This window comes from Aegilops tauschii, chromosome 7 (assembly GCF_002575655.3).
Source record: "Aegilops tauschii subsp. strangulata cultivar AL8/78 chromosome 7, Aet v6.0, whole genome shotgun sequence".
NCBI classification, from domain to species: domain Eukaryota; kingdom Viridiplantae; phylum Streptophyta; class Magnoliopsida; order Poales; family Poaceae; genus Aegilops; species Aegilops tauschii.
In genome coordinates, this window is record NC_053041.3 from 82,970,394 (window position 1) to 82,988,493 (window position 18,100).

Below are 18,100 nucleotides of genomic sequence, written 5' to 3' on the forward strand. Positions count from 1 at the left end.
ATTCTACATCATTTCCCATCAATAGTATGTCATCAACATATAATATGAGAAATGCTACGGAGCTCCCACTCACTTTCTTGTAAACACAGGCTTCTCCATAAGTCTGTGTAAACCCAAACGCTTTGATCATCTCATCAAAGCGAATGTTCCAACTCCGAGATGCCTGCACCAGCCCATAGATTGAGCGCTGGAGCTTGCATACCTTGTCAGCATTCTTAGGATCGACAAAACCTTCCGGCTGCATCATATACAATTCTTCCTTAAGGAAGCCGTTAAGGAATGCCGTTTTGACGTCCATTTGCCATATTTCATAATCGTAGAATGCGACAATTGCTAACATGATTCGGACGGACTTCAGCTTCGCTACGGGTGAGAAGGTCTCATCGTAGTCAACTCCTTGAACTTGTCGATAACCCTTAGCGACAAGTCGAGCTTTATAGATGGTAACATTTCCATCCGCGTCCGTCTTCTTCTTAAAGATCCATTTATTTTCTATCGCTCGCCGATCATCGGGCAAGTCTGTCAAAGTCCATACTTTGTTTTCATACATGGATCCTATCTCGGATTGCATGGCTTCAAGCCATTTGTTGGAATCTGGGCCCGCCATTGCTTCTTCATAGTTTGAAGGTTCACCGTTGTCCAAAAACATGATTTCCAGGACAGGGTTGCGTACCACTCTGGTGCGGAACGTGTCCTTGTGGACCTACGAAGTTCAGTGGTAACTTGATCATGATCGTCATCATTAACTTCCTCTCTAGTCGGTGCAGGCACCACAGAAACATTTTCTTGTGCTGCACTACTTTCTAGTTCGAGAGGGGTCATCTCATCAAGTTCAACTTTCCTCCCACTTACTTCTTTCGAGAGAAACTCTTTCTCCAGAAAGGACCCGTTCTTAGCAACGAAGATCTTGCCTTCGGATCTGAGGTAGAAGGTATACCCAATGGTTTCCTTAGGGTATCCTATGAAGACGCATTTTTCCGACTTGGGTTCGAGCTTTTCAGGTTGAAGTTTCTTGACATAAGCATCGCAATCCCCAAACTTTAAGAAACGACAGCTTAGGTTTCTTTCCAAACCATAATTTATACGGTGTCGTCTCAACGGATTTCGACGGAGCCCTATTTAAAGTGAATGCGGCAGTCTCTAAAGCATAACCCCAAAATGATAGCGGTAGATCGGTAAGAGACATCATAGATCGCACCATATCCAATAGAGTGCGATTACGACGTTCAGACACACGATTACGCTGAGGTGTTCCAGGCGGCGTGAGTTGTGAAACAATTCCACATTTCCTTAAGTGTGTGCCAAATTCGTGACTCAAATATTCCCCTCCACGATCTGATCGTAAGAACTTTATTTTCCTGTCACGTTGATTCTCAACCTCACTCTGAAATTCCTTGAACTTTTCAAAGGTCTCAGACTTGTGTTTCATTAAGTAGACATACCCATATCTACTTAAGTCATCAGTGAGGGTGAGAACATAACGATAGCCACCGCGAGCCTCAACGCTCATTGGACCGCACACATCAGTATGTATGATTTCCAATAAGTTGGTTGCTCGCTCCATTGTTCCGGAGAACGGAGTCTTGGTCATTTTGCCCATGAGGCATGGTTCGCACGTGTCAAATGATTCATAATCAAGAGACTCCAAAAGTCCATCTGCATGGAGTTTCTTCATGCGTTTGACACCAATGTGACCAAGGCGGCAGTGCCACAAGTATGTGGGACTATCATTATCAACCTTACATTTCTTGGCATTCACACTATGAATATGTGTAACACCACGTTCGAGATTCATTAAGAATAAACCATTGACCAGCGGGGCATGACCATAAAACATATCTCTCATATAAATAGAACAACCATTATTCTCGGATTTAAATGAGTAGCCATCTCGCATCAAACGAGATCCAGATACAATGTTCATGCTCAAAGCTGGCACTAAATAACAATTATTAAGGTTTAAAACTAACCCCGTAGGTAAATGTAGAGGTAGCGTGCCAACGGCGATCACATCGACCTTGGAACCATTCCCGACGCGCATCGTCACCTCGTCCTTCGCCAGTCTCCGCTTATTCCGCAGCTCCTGCTTTGAGTTACAAATATGAGCAACTGCACCGGTATCAAATACCCAGGAGCTACTACGAGCGCTGGTTAGGTACACATCAATAACATGTATATCACATATACCTTTGGTATTCCCGGCCTTCTTATCCGCTAAGTACTTGGGGCAGTTCCGCTTCCAGTGATTGTTTCCCTTGCAATAAAAGCACTCAGTCTCAGGCTTGGGTCCATTCTTTGTCTTCTTCCCGGCAGCTTGCTTACCGGACGCAGCAACTCCCTTGCCGTCTTTCTTGAAGTTCTTCTTACCCTTGCCTTTCTTGAACTTAGTGGTTTTATTCACCATCAACACTTGATGTTCCTTTTTGATCTCCACCTCCACTGATTTCAGCATTGAATATACCTCAGGAATGGTCTTTTCCATCCCCTGCATATTGAAGTTCATCACAAAGCTCTTGTAGCTAGGTGGGAGCGACTGAAGGATTCTGTCAACGACCGCATCATCCGGGAGATTAACTCCCAGCTGAGATAAGCGGTTGTGCAACCCAGACATTTTGAGTATGTGCTTGCTGACAGAACTATTCTCCTCCATCTTACAACTGTAGAACTTGTTGGAGACTTCATATCTCTCGACCCGGGCATGAGCTTGGAAAACCACTTTCAGCTCTTGGAACATCTCATATGCTCTGTGCTGCTCGAAACGCTTTTGGAGCCCCGGTTCTAAGCTGTAAAGCATGCCGCACTGAACCAGGGAGTAATCATCAACACGTGTTTGCCAGGCGTTCATAACGTCTTGGTTTGCTGGGACGGGTGCTTCACCTAGCGGTGCTTCAAGGACATATGCTTTCTTGGCAGCTATGAGAATGATCCTCAAGTTCCGGACCCAGTTCGTATAGTTGCTACCATCGTCTTTCAGCTTGGTTTTCTCTAGGAACGCGTTGAAGTTGAGGTTGACATTAGCGTGGGCCATTTGATCTACAAGACATATTGTAAAGATTTTAGACTAAGTTCATGATAATTAAGTTCATCTAATCAAATTATTAATGAACTCCCACTCAGACAGACATCCCTCTAGTCATCTAAGTGATACATGATCCGAGTCAACTAGGCCGTGTCCGATCATCACGTGAGACGGACTAGTCATCATCGGTGAACATATTCATGTTGATCGTATCTTCTATACGACTCATGTTCGACCTTTCGGTCTTCCGTGTTCCGAGGCCATGTCTGTACATGCTAGGCTCGTCAAGTCAACCTAAGTGTATTGCGTGTGTAAATCTGGCTTACACCCGTTGTATGCGAACGTTAGGACCTATCACACCCGATCATCACGTGGTGCTTCGGAACAACGGACTTTAGCAACGGTGCACAGTTAGGGGGAACACAATTCTTGAAATTTTAGTGAGAGATCATCTTATTTAGGCTACCGTCGTTCTAAGCAAATAAGATGTAAAACATGATAAACATCACATGCAATCAAATAGTGACATGATATGGCCAATATCAATTTTGCTCCTTTTGATCTCCATCTTCGGGGCGCCATGATCATCATCACCACCGGCATGACACCATGATCTCCATCATCGTGTCTTCATAAAGTTGTCTCGCCAACTATTACTTCTACTACTATGGCTAACGGTTAGCAATAAAGTAAAGTAATTACATGACGTTTCAGTTGACACGCAGGTCATAAATAAATTAAGACAACTCCTATGGCTCCTGCCGGTTGTCATACTCATCGACATGCAAGTCGTGATTCCTATTACAAGAACATGATCAATCTCATACATCACATATATCATTCATCACATTCTTCTGGCCATATCACATCACATGACACATGCTGCAAAAACAAGTTAGACGTCCTCTAATTGTTGTTGCAAATTTTTACGTGGTTGCTATAGGTTTCTAGCAAGAACGTTTCTTACCTACGCCAAACCACAACGTGATATGCCAATTTCTATTTACCCTTCATAAGGACCCTTTTCATCGAATCCGATCTGACTAAAGTGGGAGAGACAGACACCCGCTAGCTACGTTATGCAACTAGTGCATGTCAGTCGGTGGAACCTGTCTCATGTAAGCGTACGTGTAAGGTCGGTCCGGGCCGCTTCATCCCACGATGCCGCCGAATCAAGATAGGACTAGTAACGGCAAGTAAATTGACAAAATCGACGCCCACAACAACTTGTGTTCTACTCGTGCATAGAAACTACGCATAGACCTAGCTCATGATGCCACTGTTGGGGATCGTTGCAGAAATTACAATTTTTCTACGCATCACCAAGATCAATCTATGGAGTTTACTAGCAACGAGAGAGAGGAGTGCATCTTCATACCTTTGAAGATCGTGAGACGGAAGAGTTGCAAGAACGCGGATGAGGGAGTCGTACTCGTAGCGATTCAGATCACGGTGGATTCCGATCCTAGCGCCGAACAACGGCACCTCCGCGTTCAACACACGTGCAGCCCGGTGACGTCTCCCGCACCTTGATCCAGCAAGGAGGAGGGAGAGGTTGAGGAAGAGGACTCCAACAGCAGCACGACGGCGTGGTGGTGATGGAGTGGCAGTTCTTCGGCAGGGCTTCGCCAAGCTCACGCGGAGGAGGAGAGGTGTTGGGGAGGGGAGGGGCTGCGCCTTGGATGTGGTGCTGCAGCCCTCCCTCCACCCCTCTATTTATAGGGAGAAGGGGGAAGGGGGCCGGCCCCTCTAGATGAGATCTAGAGGGGGGGCGGCGGCCAAGGGGGAGGGGGCTTGCCCCCCAAGCAAGGGGGGCGCCCCCTTTAGGGTTCCCCCCAACCCTAGGCGCATGGGCCCTAGGGGAATGGCGCCCAGCCCACTTAGGGGCTGGTTCCCTTCCACCTACAGCCCATAAGGCCCTCCGGGGCAGGTGGACCCTCCCGGTGGACCCCCGGAACCCCTCCGGTGGTCCCGGTACAATACCGGTATACCCCCGAATATTTCCGGTGACCGTATGATGACTTCCCATATATAAATCTTCACATCCGGACCATTCCGGAACTCCTCGTGACGTCCGGGATCTCATCCGGGACTCCGAAAAACATTCGATAATCACATACAAATCTTCCTTGTAACCCTAGCGTCATCGAACCAGAAGTGTGTAGACCCTACGGGTTCGGGAATCATGCAGACATGAGCGAGACAGCTCTCTAGCCAATAACCAACAGCGGGATCTGGATACCCATGTTGGCTCCCACATGTTCCACGATGATCTCATCGGATGAACCACGATGTCGAGGATTCAAGCAATCCCGTATACAATTCCCTTTGTCAATCGGTACGTTACTTGCCCGAGATTCGATCGTCGGTATGCCAATACCTCGTTCAATCTCGTTACCGGCAAGTCACTTTACTCATTCTGTAATGCATGATCCCGTGACTAACTACTTAGTCACATATTGAGCTCATTATGATGATGCATTACCGAGTGGGCCCAGAGATACCTCTCCGTCATACGGAGTGACAAATCCCAGTCTCGATCCGTGCCAACCCAACAGACACTTTCGGAGATACCTGTAGTGCACCTTTATAGCCACCCAGTTACGTTGTGACGTTTGGTACACCCAAAGCATTCCTATGGTATCCGGGAGTTGCACGATCTCATGGTCTAAGGAAATGATACTTGACATTAGAAAAGCTTTAGCAAACGAACTACACGATCTAGTGCTATGCTTAGGATTGAGTCTTGTCCATCACATCATTCTCCTAATGGTGTGATCCCGTTATCAATGACATCCAATGTCCATGGTCAGGAAACCGTAACCATCTATTGATCAACGAGCTAGTCAACTAGAGGCTCACTAGGGACATGTTATGGTCTATGTATTCACACATGTATTACGATTTCCGGATAACATATTTATAGCATGAACAATAGACAATTATCATGAACAAGGAAATACAATAATAACCATTTTATTATTGCCTTTAGGGCATATTTCCAACACTAGGGGCTTTGGACAAAGATGGATTAGATGGATCTCTATGCTCCTTCAATCTGCCAACACCCGTGTGGTGGTCAATGGGGTCCCAGGTAGACGTTTCCACCATGCCAAGGGCCTTCGGTAGGGCGATCCGGTCTCGCCGCTGTTATTCGCTATTGCGATGGATTCCCTCACTTATCTCATGAAGTAGGCCACAGAGACTGGTGTGTTGAGCTCGTTCAGAGGTATCTCGGTGAACCAACGCCTCTCCCTCTATGCGGATGACCTTGCTCTGTTCTTAAGGCCATCGTATCAAGACCTAAACTTCGTTAGAGCAGCATTTGATATGTTCGGTGAAGCATCAGGCCTTAAGATCAACTACAACAAATCACATGCGATCCTCATCAAGCAGAACGATAGCGACCAGCAAAGAGTGGAGGAGGTGCTGCACTGCAAGCTTGCAAAATTTCCCTGCCGCTACTTGGGGCTTCAGCTGGCGATCAATCAACTTACCCATGCCGACTGGCAACCACTTCTAGACCAGGTACGGCATTTCATTCCTGCCTGGCAGCGTGGTTTCATTCAAAGACCGGGCAGACTTGTGCTCGTCAAGACTGTGATCGCGGCCAGACCGGTTCATCAACTTCTGGTGCTCGACCCTCTTGAATGGAAATTGAAAAGAAATGTAGCCCCAGTTCCTTCGGAAATGGTAAGACCCCAGATCGTAGCATTAAGTATTTCTTGGCGAGCTATAAGATGGTCGGATTTCTTTGGTCTTGGAGGACATTAACAAGTGGATGCACTCCTTTTTCTGGGCTGGTAAGGGTAAGAGTCATGGAGGTCAATGCGTAGTCGCTTGGGAGACGGTATGTAGGCCAACGTGCTTCGGTGGACTGGGTGTGAAAAATCTGGAGGTTCAAGCTCTTGCACTTCGTGTTCGTTGGGAATGGCTAAGGAGAACGGACCCGACCAGGCCATGGCAAGGCCTCCACCTCATGGTTGATGAGCAAGCACGAGCTGTCTTTGACAGTCTGGTCAAGATCACCATTGGAGAGGGTGGGAAGGTTCTATTTTGGAAGGATCGGTGGATCCATGGTGCTGCAGTGAAAGACATTGCTCCGCTACTGTCTCACCTTGTCAGCACAAGAGATAGCAATAGGAGAACGGTGCGCGATGCCCTCCTTGACAATGCCTGGACGAATGACATCAATGGAGAGCTCACTTTCTTGGGGCACATGCAAGTTTACATGCTGATCCAAGCCATTAGCACTATGGAGAGAAACGTGGATGAGCCTGATCACTTCGAGTGGCCATGCGACGCGTTGCGCAAGACACAGCTAGGTCCACTTACAACAGACTATGCACGAGCTACATCCGCTCCCCGACCGCCGGTTGCATTTGGCGTAGCTGGGCACCGCTCAAGTGTAAGATCTTCATGTGTTTGGCTAGTCAATATCGGCTGTGGACCTCCGACCGCCGAGCCCGGCATGGCCTGCAAGATGCTCCATCCCCTTGCTACACTTGCCTTCAGGAGGAGGACAACGTGGATCATATCCTTGCACAATGTGTTTACGCTCGAGAGGTGTGGCACGCCTGCTTCAGTGCTTGGAACATCAACATTCTCACACCCAGCTCAAATCTCACGTTCTTAAACTGGTGGTGGGACCAACGGAGGCGTTTCTCTGGGAGGTACAAGAGGAGCATCGACTCGATAGTGATTCTTATTGCGTGGGCGCTCTGGAAGCAACGCAATGCCCGTGTCTTCAACAACAGATCGAGACAGAGATCTCCCCTGCAACTGAGAGATGACATTCAAGAAGAGATTGAAGAATGGAAGAAGGCCGGTCTCGGCGGTTTCGGAGCTCTAGATCCTTTTACGAGACAATAGATTGAGGTTTCTTGTGGGTGTCGGAGTAGTGTGTGTGTCTCCCCCGACGATTTGTTCGCATCTCGTCCGGGCTCTTGTACATATATTCTGCCTTCTATAATATAAAGGTATGCCATTGGCGTACTCTTGAAAAAAAACTTTGAAAAATGAGAACACTTGTGCTAAGTCTAGGACCTTTTTTTATATCAAAGTCTAGGACTTGTTGGTTCCAACGCAAGGAACCTATAGCTCGTTTCGCAAATGCAGTCTAGGACTTGGTTCCACCACAAGGAACCTAGCTCTGTACGCAAGTGCACTACAAAATTTGTAACAAACACAACATGCCGACAAACTTGATTAATACTCCGTGCCGAATTACATGCCTTGGATGTGTCTATCTAGAAAATTTTAAGACAAGTAATTTAAGACAGAGGTAATACTAAAGAGGATAAGAACAAAAGTGCATATATTGGGCTCGTTTCAGTTGCAGAGAAACTAAATTTGTACTAACACATACAACATGCTAGCAAACTTGATTAATAAAGAGGAGAAAAACAAGATTGCATACAATGTGATTTGTTTCAGATCCGGAGAAAGTTTGGAGGGCATATGTTAGATGGATCTACGGTGAGCTCCAGCCTACAAATTGAGGTGAGAAGCAGGGAAAAAAATGGGAGCGTTGCGAGAATCGAACTCGCGACCTCTCGCACCCAAAGCGAGAATCATACCACTAGACCAAACGCCCTTCCTTGGGAATTAATTAACAGTACCTCTTACTTATTGGCTAAATTTCCTGATCAGGCTAAACCGATGCAAGCTTCACTAAAGAAAACTGAAATGCCATGGAACGGCGCCTGAAGTGTGAGCCTTATTTTCGGGCCTGTCATGTCGGTCGGAGCGCCTGCCTAGGATGGACACCACGGTGGTGTATTTCACCGGCGCAGCGGACCAACGCGCATGTTCAAGCGCGAGGGTGTGGGAGGATTTTGTGGAAGCGGTGTGCGAGAAGAGAATTTGAACGACAGCTTAGACCGTTTGCCCGTCTTCTCGCTGGTTTGCAGGAAGAGGCGGTGGCGATGACCCGAAAAATGGTGACCACTGCTGGGCCATCTTATGGCTCGCGCTGAAGATCGTCGTGGACCGGCCAGCGCTTAAATGCCTTCCATTCCACCAACGGCAAGGTGGAGGCATTGTTGGCTTATAGGCGTGCTCGCGGTCTCCATGAACTGAATTTGCATCTTCCTTTGAGGAACCGAAAGGACTACTAACCTCTTAATTGTGTGGCGCACTATACTATCTTTCTACAATCATAAGTTCCTGACTGTACCTTTTCTTTCAGGTACGTTCTACAAGATTTGCTAAACTGCCTATACAGCCCTGAGCTCCCTTTCCTACAGTGGCAAGAACTCATGTCCGTTTAGGCAACCCGACTCCCGAAAGATCTTAGGAATGAGGTCATTATTCCATTTTTCATTTTGGCTGCATATCAAATGGATAACTAGTATGCCTGTTCTCAGTTGGATGCTAAGTGTACAAGGAGTATGAGTTGACTGCTGAGTGCTGACTTCCGGAAGAGCAAGGATTTCCCTGCCAAGTTGCTAAGGGGGGCCATTGAGGTCAGTTTGAGACTGTTACTTGGCACCCCCTTTCTTTTGATGTGTCATGTTGTTTCCTTACAAAGTCATCATTGCAGGCTAATCTTGCATACTGTTCCGAGAAAGGGACAGAGATCATGTGACATGCACCTTTGCATGTCATCGTGTGCCTTGCGGCCCGAATTCAAATTTAAATATTACGAAAAAATCTGAAAAAAATCATGCATGTTCACAGCACATATTAAGATAACCCCTAAAAAATTCAGATCAAAATTTGAAACATACATCGAGAAGCAAAAAAGAGAAACCTAAAAAATTCAGATCAAAATTTGAAACATACATCGAGAAGCAAAAAAGAGAAATTGTATGTTTCAAATTTTGATCTGAATTTTTTAGGGGTTATCTTAATATGTGCTGTGAACATGCATCATTTTTTTTTCAGATTTTTTCGTAATATTTAAATTTGAATTCGGGCCGCAAGGCACACGGTGACATGCAAAGATGCATGTCACCTGATCTCTGTCCCCGAGAAAGATGGGGTTACTAGTGAGAGGCTTGTAGAGCCACCGCCACAAAGGGATTTCGGTCGCACAATTCCTCTGGTGCCAAGTGCTCGGCCAATGAATTTGCGTCCCTACAGTTACAACCCAGAACAGAACATGATCGAGCAGCAAGAGTGGCGGAAACGCTGAGGCAGGGAGTGATCAGAATCAGCCACAGTCCTTTCACAGCACCAGTTCTTCATGTGCAAAAGAAGGATGATTCATGATGCCTATGTGTGGATTACAGACATCTCAATGCCCTCAGTATTAAGAAACATTTCCCTCCGCCTCAGGTGTTTCTTTTACGTAGAAATAGAGAAAGAGATTAGTGTGGATTGTAAAATTGCTTTGTTGTGTCTTTGAAACTCAAACCAAAGGAAAAATCCATCCATTTTTTGTCTGAGTCATTCATTTGAATCACATGAATGAATATTGCCACTACAGAAAAATTTCTATTTCTATGTATTTTCCTCCGCTTCTCCTGTGAATCAGAGGCCATGCTGCAGCATCCATGATAATGCACAAAAGCTGTTGTGGAGTACAGACATTTTGCTGTCTCAACATATTTGGCACCATCGGACTCGCCCGCTCCCGCGTCGCCCCGGGCGACACAGGGGAACCCTAACGCCGCCGCCGCCAGGTCCCCCACGCCCCCTCCCTCGCTCCGCCACCGCTAGAGGGGCCGCCGGCGAAGTCCGCGCGCGCCCCAGGGAAGGTGGCGGCGGGGCGTTTCCCCTTTCCGCGGCGTTGCGCGCGCATGCGCTGCCTGCGTCGCCTCGGGCGCGGGCGAGATGCATGGCCGCGGGAGTGGCTTCAGCGCGGGGAGAGGCCGGATCCTGGCCGGGCTTGGCCGGATCTAGCTTCTCCGCCCCCGTTGGCCGCTCTCGATGGGGCTCGGTGGCTTCGTTCCGGTGGCCAGCGAGGGCTGGATCCCGGGGCGGCGGCCCCGGACGGCGGAGGATGTGTCGGCGGCTGTGGACTTGCGACGGGCGACGCGGCGGCCGCGGTGGTGGACGATCCGTGCACAAGACGCTTGATGGTGGCCATTTGGAACAGATCTGGGTGAAGACCTGCTCGCGGCTGCTGCCGAGGCTGGCGATGGCGGCACTATTCGATGTCGTTCCCTTGTTGAAGGCATCATTGTTGAGAAGTTCCAGGCCACTATCTGCTATCTCCGGGGGAAACCCTAGATCAGTAGATCGGATGATGGCGGCATTATTGTGTCGTTTCCCTCTTGTGGCGTCAATCTTGGAGGTGTACACGGGCTCGAGGGACCAGTGGACGGAATAATTGGTGCAGCGGTGATTCATCCTGCACATTAATGGTGGCGTTTCTCGGCGGCGTGGCGCGGTGGAGACTCGGTGCCCGATGTGTGGCGAGGGACTCGCGCAGGAGGGTGACGTTATCGGGCGTCGTGGTGGCGTCGATGGCAGAGAGGCCGAGCAAGGTGGTGTAGCACTACAGCACTGAAGATGGATTGGTGGCAGGTGGCTGCGGCGGCCTCATACCCGGCAGGCATCCTGATTGAGGAGTGCGCCGGACTGGTAGGTGCCCCATACCCGGCAGGCGTCCTGGTTGGGACCTCAGGTGTTAGATGTTTAGGTTTGGCTGCGATGTCTGTTTGGTATTAGGCCCAGACTATTTTCTGAGCCACGGCTGTGATCCGTTCATGGTCGCTACTCACTCCGACGGAGGCCAGGGAGCATTTGGTTACTGGATCTATCCGCTGGGAGATGGTAGCTCGGGATATCTTCAACCGGTTTGGATGGCGGTCATGTAATAGGATAGGCAATTAGTTTACCTATCTATCTTTAGCCAGCCGGTTGTGGCATATTATCTTGGCTAGTCTGTGTGTCTAGCCTCTTTAGCTCTGTGTGAGCTGCCCTCTGATTATTTTGTTTTCGGTTGGAGATTTTGGAACCTTGTGAGACCTTTTTTTTATCAATAATATGGCCGTATGCATCAATCTTGATGCAGAGGCCGGGGAGAACCCCTTTTCGAAAAAAAAATTAGGCCCAGACTATTAGCGCCCCTTCATCATTTGGATAGGAGTTGGACAGTTGTTGTTTAGACGGTGGCTTTAGTCTTACTGTTGTATCACTTTGTAAGGTCTTGTGAGAATAATTAATAAAATGGCCGTATGCATCGCCCAGATGCAGAGGCCGGGGTCCTCCTCCTTTTCTAAAAAAAACATATTTGGCGCCTGCAATGGCAGGCGCTAATTCACTATACAATGGAGGGCCCAGTAAGAGATGGTTAAACAAAATTGGAATTAGAGTCAGGACAGATTGGGAGTATATGTGGATCTACAGGCAGAAACTAGACCGCTGGTCTCAGTTTTGGGTTTGCTGTTTCTCCACCTTTGTGTTGATCTTCTGCTCCATGACAGCCTTCTCGGTGTCGAGGCCAAACATCCTGTTGAGGGCGTGCATGTTCTCGAGTGTTTCATCAAGGGTGCGGCTGTCGGTGCCATCGCATCTCAGGTGCTGCAATGGGCCGTGGAGAAGTCTGTTCACTATGCCGGTACTGAGCTGCTCGATGGATTTTCTCATTTTCTTGGTGAGAGCATCTTCTCCGATCTTCTGCAGGCACTTGTCAAGCTCTGAAGCCCTGACCCTGTCGGCGTATGATCTCAGCTTCTTGATGGTCGGAACGGTCTCCATAGGTCTCCATAACGACCTTTTTACATCCCTTTGCAGCCAAATGTTTGAGCACTTGTATGAACTATGAGTATAATGTAAAAAAATATGCGTCAATGAGACTGAAGATCAAATGATTTCAGAATCAGCGGACCCTATAAAACGAAGAAAAAAGGGTAACCAGTGGGGAGTTACTTACATTATACAGTAATGTAGTAGGAGGAAAGATAGTTAAACCTAATTAACACGAGGAAGGGAGCTGTGGCATAACGCAACACACCTCGGTAATTGTCAGACTGTCAGACTCGGAGTCAGCTTTCAAGTGAGCACCGCAGGGGATGAGCCTTCTTAGGAACCTATTTCCGCTGGATTTTGATTCTGCAAACTAATTCTTCTCGAATGTGTTTATGTGGGATAGGGAGCAAGTGGTGGAAATACCCCCCACCTTCTCTGCATCGTCTTTCCAACTCGGGGCAGCCCCATATGTTTAGGTAGTCGAGGGCTGGCAACCGCTCAAGGAGACCATTCGGGAGTTGCTCTATTGCTGGAGAATACATGATTGTCAAGTACCGAAGAGAAGTGAGGCCATCCATCCCATCAGGCAACGCTTTCAGGCCAATGCAGTTTTGCACAACTAGCTCCTTCAGCTTTACCAGATCTCCAAGGTTCGAAGGCAGCGCCACCAAACATGGGGAGCCTTCAATCCACAAAATTTCAAGGGTTGTAGGCAACCTTGAAATATCCAATAAACGTTCAATCTGTGGGGTCCCCTCCGGGTCTGAGCTGAATGGAAAGGTGTGGACTTCCTTTACCCTTAGGACTTTTAGAACGGGGATCAGTGGAAAACTTGTAAGCTTAGGGCAGTTATAGATTTCTAGATCTTCAAGCACCGGGAATGTTAAGCTATCAATAGCCATCCCCGTACTGCTTACTGCCCACCCCTCTAGACTATGTAGATTATCCAAGATCATTGCCTTCAACTTTGGGAAAATCTGTGGAGGAGTATTGTGTCCTCCACCTTCTATGCAAAGGTTACCACATAATGTGTGAAGTTTATCCATGTTGTGTAACGATAAGTACTCCAATGAGAGTGACAACCATACTACGGGTATATTCTTACACCTTGTCCAGTTGGTAATAATGAGTTTTCTTAAGCACTGAAACATCTGAGAATCTTTCATCCATTGTGGTATTTCTCGGCCACCATATCCATATAGCTCCAAAATTTGGATCTTACTATGAGGTTTCAGACACTGAAACACTTCCTCCTCATTGCATGCCTCATTTTCGGGCTCGTCGTATATTTCACGGCCCCAGGAGTACAACAACTCATTCAGATTTTGCTTCTGTTGAAGATTGGCTTCTTTTGCATTTTCTATACTCTTTATTTTTCTTAGGTTGTACAGTTCCAACCTGTTGCGAAGATGCCACAAGTCTTTGAGCTCCTCAATACCACAACCATCTCTAGTATCCACAACAAATGTTGTTAGTGTGCAGAGCTTGTTCAACTGACCAATGTTTCGAGGCATCCACTCCAACCACTGGCATCCAAAAAGATAAAGATTTATGAGCTTTCTCAAGCTTAACACCATGTCTTCTGGTAAGTGTCGTAATCCTTTGCAATGGTTGAGCCTCAAAGTTTGCAGGTTATACAGTAGACATATTGAATCCAGCAATGTAGCACTAACAATACAATAGGAGAGGTCAAGATACCGTAAATGTTTTGCATTTAAAGACTTGAAATTTGTGAGAATTCTCTCCAAATGCAATGCTCGTAATGATGCTTGTGGAAGCTGGTTAGTATCCTTGCATGTCCATGAAGGAGCTAACAAAGTGCGGAGAGATGTTTTGCCATTGAACAAGAGGTTTTCCGATTTAACATCTGGTATTTGCAAGTGACGTGTATTTTTTACCAATGCTTTCTGTTCAATCAGTTCTTCTATGGTGGCACATTCATTGCTAACATCTCTTGCTAAGTCATGCATTAAGTCATGCATTTTACATACTACAGTCTCATATTTAATGTTGCCAAGATAGGAACTATATTGTGCTACCACTTCCATATCTTGCAGGAAGGATCTCCAAACAAGTTCGTGAAAAATGAACTCTCCTTTTTGTGTTAAATCCATTGTTCCCTCTTCTTGAATAAAGCCATTTGCTATCCATAGTTGGATCAACTTATCCTTCTGCATCTCATAATGCTTGGGGGAAAGTGCACAGAATGCAAAACATTTCTTAATTTCAGATGACAGATGTTTGTAACTTAACTTTAGTATGTGCATGACCTCATGTTTGCCTCCAACATTATCCCCAATGTTAGTCTTTTCAATGGCCTTCCATTCCCATACTTGTTGCTTTGAACTCAACAATCCACCCATTGCCTTCAGAGCAAGAGGCAACCCCCCGCATTTCTGACAATACGTCTCCCAATAGTGACTAACTCTTCTTGCTTTTCTATACCGTTGCTAAATGCTTTTTTTGAAAACAATTCCCATTCTTCCTCACTCAGAAATGCTAACTCGTGAGGCTTAACAGTGTGCATTATAGAGACCACTTGTTTGCTTCGACATGTGACAATGATAACGCTTCCTGGTCCACCAACATAACACAATAGTGGCTTCAATTCATTCTCCCACATCCATCTGTCTTCATTCCATACATCATCCAGAACAAGTAAAAATCTTTTTTTCCGGCCAATGACTTCATAAAGTTTCATCTGCAATAGTACGATATTGTCAGACAAGTACCAATTTCCATTTCTAGCCGGTTGTTTATCATTCTCTGGCAAACCATTTATCGCCAATTCAATGATGGATTTCATAAGAACAATAACATCAAAATTTCCTGACGCACAGTGCCACATCTTCAACTGAAAATGTGGTTGGACATCTTTGTCATTGTACACCATCTTAGCCAGTGTCGTCTTGCCAAGACCTCCCATACCAAAGATGGGCAGCACCTGTACCTTCTGCTGATCTTGCTGGTCTAGCAGCATCTTCGCCACCACCTTCATGTCATCACCTCTTCCAAAGATTTTGGTCGACTCGTCCAGTCTGGAGTGCGTCTGCCGCCAAGGATGTTGCCGGTCCTCTCGATTGACAGAATTCTCAAGGCCAAATGTATTCATCTCCTCAACTAGCTCCTTGATCTTATTGAGGACTCCCTTGAGCTTTTTGCTCATGGCGAAATGGTAGAGCAGCGGGCTGCGGTGCGTGAAGTATCCGAGTATCTTGTGGGAAGGGGACTCGCGGACCTGGGCTTTGCGGCGCAACGCCTGGTATAGGAAGTCGTCGAGGAGGTCGTCGGCCTCATAGGCGACAGCCTTGAGCTTCTCCATCCAGCTCCTGAGGTAGGCATTTGTCTGGCTCCTTTCCTCCATGTTGGCCAGCTTGCACTCGACGGCTAGCAGATGGCGCTCCAGTGTTTGGCGGTCGTTGTCGAGGCCACACATGCGGGTCACGGCCTGGACCAGGGTGTTTGTGGCCTTGCAGGCCACACTGCGCACCACAAGGAGAAGTAGTGATTCTGCCATGATCTTGGAGATCGGAGGAAGAAGAAATTCCAGCATGTCAAAGAGGAGGAAAGGGATTAAGATCCAACAGATGAGAAACAACCGAAGAAGAACAAAACACACCCCAGAATGGAGGAGAGTTACGAGAGTATGTACCTCAGCAGCACGCAAACACAATCAGATCCAAATTGGTGAAAGAGCAGCTATACTGCGCTCGCGCCGTCGCCTCCCCAGTGGAGCTCTCTCGCTAGTCGCCAAGGTTGCTGTGCGAATTAGATGCTGCGGTTGGTGAACAGAGAATGGGAGGCGCCAGCGCTGACGAAGAGGAAGACAAAGAGAGGCGAGGGGAAGAGAAGGGAAAAATAAAAGAAGGAGAAAAAGTACAGATGTTGTGCACCAAGAGAGGCTTCATCTGTTAGTTTTGGCTCTTCCGTTTGGGTAACCGGAACTGAATTTGGCTAGTAAAAAATGATTAGTCTGCCGCGGCTATCCAAAAGAGACAATTTGATTTTGCGTGCTAGTATGTGTTTTTCTAGAAATGTACGAGCCGGCAGGCTCTTAGTTCCATTGCATACAACCAAAACAGGGGTATACATAGGTTCACAATGCTCAGGTACAACCTAGAGTAGCTATGCAGATATACTATTTATTTTCTGTGATAGTACATCATGGCGGAGCTACTTAAGTGCATGGGTATTACAGATGCACAACTATTATTTTTTCTAAAAAAATTGGAGTACATAGGTATATACGTATGTGCTTTGTGTTGTACGCCTTTTAGGTTGGCTGTCTTTTGGGATCTTTGTTTCTCTTGTTTACACACACGTCCCAGCTGTCGTCACTCGCTAGGGCGGCTTTTGGGGAGTTTTGTTTTTCTTGTCTCTCTCTCCCCGTCTCTCTCCTCGCATCCGCCGATTGGCGTCACAAGGCTTAGCCCTAGGCGTCCGACGATGGCGGCGGGCCTTCTTCCTTCACATCTCGCATCCCCTGAGGCTAACGGCGGCGGATCACTCCCACGCCGCTTGCACTGTCTCAAAGGAAACTGTCCTCCGTCGTTCCCCAGAGCATGGTGGTCATTGCATCAAGCGCATCTGCAGGCTCTAGTGATAGTGCGCATGATTTGAGCGCTTTGATCGGGTGCCGATCCTATGACCTCAGTGGTAGTGCCCCTGATCTATCGATCTAGTGGTTGGTCAGTGTCGGCCTGCCTTGATTCTGCATCGTCGTAGGTTGTCCCGTGTTGGCCAGTGGCCACCTCTGGTTGACCCTCGTCCAGATTGGAACAGGGCAGGCCAGGGTCGCTGATGTGGTTCGATGGTCGCTAAGATCCTTCGATGGCAGGTCAAGGAGCTTTGGCTCTAAGGTGGCGGTTGCCTTCCTGGATGCGCTAGGGCGGCGCGGCCTGGCCCTGCAGCAGTGACAGGTATCAGCCGATCTCTCGAGATGTTGATTGTAGTAGCCACCAAAGCGTCTCATTTTGGTGTGGTTGCCTTTGGCGGTAGATGCAATCTATGGACAGTGACTTGACGCAGAGAGTATGATTGTGCAGCGGTGGCAGTGAAATTTCTAGCCCAGCGCATATAGCTACTGGGATCGCAGAAAAGTGGTGATGAAAACACATGATTTGCTTCAATTTGGTGGCGCTTCTCGAGTACACAGTCTCAAGCTCCACCCTTTGTCGAAAGGTTGGCTGGCTTTTTCAGAATAATTTGCTAGGCTTTATTGATCAACTTTTGCAGATATAGGTATTACATTAGAATCATAAGGCAGGCCCAACCACAAATGGCGCCCTTTACTAAAGATAAAATATGCCTAGTTAGATTATGAGCCATGAAATTCGAGCTCCTATTCTCATGAATAGGATCACATGAGATAAAATTGTCCATTCAATTTCTAATTTCCTGCTAGATGTGGTAACTTTCATCAAGTGGGTATTCACCAGC

The 18,100-nt window shown here is 47.3% G+C and overlaps 1 non-coding gene and 1 pseudogene across 1 annotated transcript; both read right to left on the minus strand.

Annotated features, from left to right (window-relative positions):
• Positions 1-8,543: 8,543 nt before the first annotated feature.
• TRNAP-UGG (transfer RNA proline (anticodon UGG)) lies at positions 8,544-8,615 on the minus strand. Its single transcript has one exon. It is a non-coding gene; the product is annotated as a tRNA-Pro (tRNA).
• A 4,144-nt stretch (positions 8,616-12,759) lies between these two features.
• On the minus strand, positions 12,760-16,214 carry LOC109785062 (disease resistance protein RGA2-like; annotated as a pseudogene).
• Positions 16,215-18,100: the final 1,886 nt, after the last annotated feature.